Here is a 5,000-nt window from a genome sequence, read left to right as displayed (position 1 = left end):
AGAGGAAATTGTAAAAGATAGACAACTACACAGAATATAAGGAATGGCCCTGATGATAAAAGAGGCGGCAAAAAGAAAAATTGGCAAGTGTATATAAAAGGAAAGTTCTTAATGGAGAATAGGTACACGAGCAACCATGGATGAACGATGAAATAAGAAAAGCTTAAAGGAAAGAAGGATTATCATAGAAAGAAAATAAATTAATCCAATATCCAAGTAAAAAAGGTATTAGGGGAGAGATATGATCAAGAGAAGAGGGAAGTGCAGGAAATGATAAAAAAGAAAATTACTATGTTTAAAAAAAAAAAAAAAAACAGAAAAAAATAAAAATGGATAAAAATAAAAAACTCTGGGAAAATATTGATAGAATAAGGAACAGCCAGAGAGCCCATGGGAAAGTTATACAACTTTATGGAGAACAAGGAACTAAGCTAAATAAGAAAAAAACATAAGAGGAAATAGTTAAATACTGGAAAACTATATATTAAAAGCATGAAAATAAAAAAGACTCAGTTTGAAATGAAGAAAAACGGATAGAATAAGAAAATGAGATAGTGCACCAGGAAGACATCACAAGAATAGATGGATATAATATCCCGGACATACTTAGGGAACACCAAGACCTTTTAATGGTAACAAAATGGAAAATAAAAACAATGAAAAATCCAAAAAATAACATTAGAAAAATTGAAGAATTGCCTGGGAAAACTAAAGGCAAAAAAAGCAGCAGGACCAGGTGGCCTTAACCCCGAGTTCTATAAGGCACTGGAAAAAAGCAAAACATGTCTGGAAACCTTGCAGAAATGTTATCAAAATGAGTTGGACGAAAAAGAAAAACTAATTATGTGGAAGAAGTCAAGAATGAAGATGCTTGAAAAGAAAAGAAGGTCAATGGCAAAAGACCTAAGACCCATAGCTCTATTAAATATTTCTTATAAAATATTCATGAGGATGGGAAATAGAAAATCACATAAGAATGAATGAAGAAGACAATAAATGTCAAGCAAGATTTACAGGTGGGGGCAGGATAGAGGAAAATATCTTTATATCACCCCTAATAGTAACTGCGATAGACTTTGATAAAGCTTTTGACTTTGTAAAAAGGGAGGTATTAATAGAAGTTTTAAAAAATATATAGAATTAACACCGAAATCATAAGTGCAATTGCAAATATTTATCAAGGAGATACTACGGCCATTGACTTAGGAGAAGGTATAGAACAAGAAATGGAGGTTACTAGTGGAATTGAACCGGGTTGCACAGGATCAACTTCACTTTTTAAACTAATTACGTATATTGTCATGTTGAAAATAGAAAAGTAAGGAAACGGTTTCACAAATCAATTAATAAAGATAGATTCATTATTTTTTGCAGATGATGCCTTAATAATTGCAGAGGATAAACATAATGCAAAGCGTAACATCCATATATTAGTAGAAACTGGTAAGAAAATGTGGGTTAGAAATTAATAACGAAAAGAGTAATATTATGATTTACAATATGAAAGAAAAGCCAGATAACATAGAGGGAATCAATGTATTAAAAAGTATAACATACTTGGGAATAAAGCTAGATAATAATAGGAATATATTCAAAACTCAGAAAAGGGTAATGATAAAAAAAAAAAAAAACCACAAAGAGTAACTAATTTAACATATTCAGTTATAGAGAAAAGTTGCAATAAAGTATTGATAGGAAAAACGTTCCGGAAAAGTATGGCTTTACCATCTATTTCATATGGAACAAGTATTATAAACATAAGAGAAACTGAAATAGAGAAACTACAAAGAATAGAGAATGGGGGTATACAGGAAGATTTTAGGTGCCACTAAAAGCACAGCTGATACTACTCTAAGAACGGAGATAGGTGCATTTTCTATGAAATCAAAGGTGATGGATGGGAAGTTGCCCTACTTAAATCGTACCCTGAATAGGAAGAAGGAAATACTGAAAACAATTATCCTGGATATTCAAGAAAACGAAGGAAGATGGTGGAAACAACCTGCTAAGTACTTAGAAGAATTAAGTATAGGCATAAGACAGATAAGAAGAATGAACAAGGCAGAACTAAAATCGGAAACCAGAAAGTGGGATACAGAAAAGTGGAAAGAAGAAATAGAAAATAAAGTGAGCTTAGAAATATATAGAACTTGGAAGAAAGAAATGAAAGAAGAGTTACTTTATGACAATACATTTGCCTCAGTGATATTTTTTAGAGCAAGAAATAATACGTTATAACTAAATATAGTAAATCAACACAATGGGGGTAATGTAAACTGTAATTTTTGTGAAAATTAAGAGGAAGATTTGATACATTTTTGTTGTTTTGCCAGGAATATAGAAAAGAAAGGAATGAACCAATTGAGCTTGAACAACCAGACGAGGAAGACCTGACGAAAATGGTAGGATTATTTTTATTTAGTGAAATAAATATAGAAAAGAAAAAAATAAGTAATAAACCTGATTTGGAAGAAAAGACAAAACAGTACAAGAAGATAAACTTTGGAGGCGCCGTTGTAAAGGCTATGCTTCACTCCAGAATCTGAACCTTAACCATACTTTTAACTTTGAATTCTATGTAAATTTAGGAATTGAAATCACTTAAACATTGTTAAAACAATAAAACGTAGATTTTTATTTTGATGATATCCAGTTTGATCATCAAAGGTAAAAAATTAATGTCAGAGTTATTTTCTTTCTTTAATTTGTAATTAGTAGTATATAATATTTTAACTCGGCATATGTCTTAACTGCAATACATATTCTATTTTTATACAATCTTCTTCACCGACTTTTGATGGGAATAATGATGATCGTATCATTATAAAATCCATTTATTATTATAAACTACATTACTGAGACTACTGATAGCAAGATTAGATTAAAACTCTTTTGATCTGACTGATGTCATATTGACAATGTAAGATATACAACACAAAAAGAACAAATGAGCATCACTGAAAAAGTTTCTAATCGCATATGCAGTACAAAAACTAGATAGAAAGAAATACCCTGTTTGTAAACACTTGTGAAAACAATACTTTGTTAAAATCTTCTTTAAATAATAATAATAATAATAATAATAATAATAATAATAATAATAATAATAATAATAATAATAATAATAATAATAATAATAATAATAATAACTAGATAGGTGCAACTCGGGACGGGTATTATGTTTGCAACGTATAGTTTACCTCGTTGAATGTCGCTCCCTATCACGATAATTACTCTTTTTTATTATTATTTCTTTAAGAAGAGCTGGTAGTCACCTGAACTACAAAAGAAAAAAAACATATATATGGGAAAAATTTGAAATTAAAAAAAGGTAATAAGGTAAAAGAAAAAAAATTGAATAAAGTGACCCAAAAATTATATATATATATATATATATATGTATATATATATATATATATATGTGTATATATATATATATATATATATACATATATATATATATATATATATACACACATATATATATATATATATATACTCACTCACCCCCGCGGTACTTAGGCCACATTTTGACCAATTACTACTCGTGATAGGTTTCTCCACTCTTCTCTATCCTGTTGCCTGATAGAACCAATCATTCGAGTTTCCCCCAGAGATTCTTACATCCTCCTCCAAGCATCTTCTTCAATTTTTCTTGGCTTTCCTACAGGTCTTCTTCCAGCAACCTCAGCCAAGAATATCCTCTTTGGAGCTCTATCCTCATCCATGCGAGCCCTGTGTCCAGCCCATTGGAGTCTTCTTGACCTTATTACATCACATTTATTTGGTGGGTTTGTATTATTTTCTATATCTCTATTATGTCGTCTTATCCATCCAATCATTTCTTGGTTATAGATGGGCCCCTATATTGTTCTCAGAATCCCATTCTCATAAATTTAAAATATTTTTCTGTAATGAATTTGTTAGAGACCATATCTCGCATCCATATACCAAAACTGGTCTGATAACTGTGTTATATATTCTCAATTTTGTTTTACGGGGGCTGGTCATCCTTTAAAAAGGTCTGTAAGGCTGAAATAACTTCTGTTGGGGGCTCCAATCCTTGCTGTAATTTCTTTATCCATTCCAGCGTTCTGAGACATAATACTACCAAGATATTTAATGGACTCTACTGTTACAATTCTGATGCCTGTAAGATCTACATTTCTCTTTAATTGCGGTTTTCTTGCTACTTCAATGATTGTAATTTTGCCTTCATTTATCTCTAGTTCCACCTGGCAAGCCATTGTTTTGAATTGTGATGTTAGATTCTCCACCTTCCTGAGGTTGATCCCTATGATATCTCTGTCATCAGCATAGCCTAAGCAGTTGAACCTTACGTTATTAAAAGTGACCCCTTCGGGCCTGGCAGTTATGCTTCTTGCTACCTTTTCCATTACCAGGTTGAAGAGAAGGCGGGATAGGATGCATCCTAGTTTTAGGCCGCTGTTCACCTGAAAAGAGGTATTATATCTTGAGCCGCATCTAACTGAGCAGAGGGTATTTTTATAACAGGCTTTCGTTACCCTTATGAGTTCTGAAGGTATTCCAAATTCTCTCATTATATTGCACATTGATGCTCAGTATATGCTGTTATATTCCTGTTTGAAGTCATGAATAAGTGCGTTTCTTGTTTATTATATTCCCAGTATTTTTCTATGACTTGTCTGAGGGAGAATATTTGGTCAATAGTAGACTGTTCAGCTCGTAAACCACACTGATACTCTCCGATTATACTTTCTGCATAGTTGGTAGGTCTATGGTATACAATTATTGTAAATATTTTATATGCAATAGGTAGTAAACAAATACCTCGATAATTACTACAGATTAATCTGTCTCCCTTCTTATACATTGGGATAAAAATTCCTTCCTCCCACTAATCTGGAGTAATTTCTTCATTCCAGATTGTCACCATCAGATCATGAAGTTTTTCTTGAATCCCTTCACTGTCATATTCCCAAAGTTTTACTGGGATATTATCATTACCTGGGCTTTTA

The sequence above is a fragment of the Palaemon carinicauda genome, chromosome 23 (genome assembly GCF_036898095.1).
Source record: "Palaemon carinicauda isolate YSFRI2023 chromosome 23, ASM3689809v2, whole genome shotgun sequence".
Taxonomy (NCBI): Eukaryota; Metazoa; Arthropoda; class Malacostraca; order Decapoda; family Palaemonidae; genus Palaemon; species Palaemon carinicauda.
The sequence above is the reverse complement of the archived record's forward strand: the minus strand, read 5'-3'. Positions refer to the sequence as shown.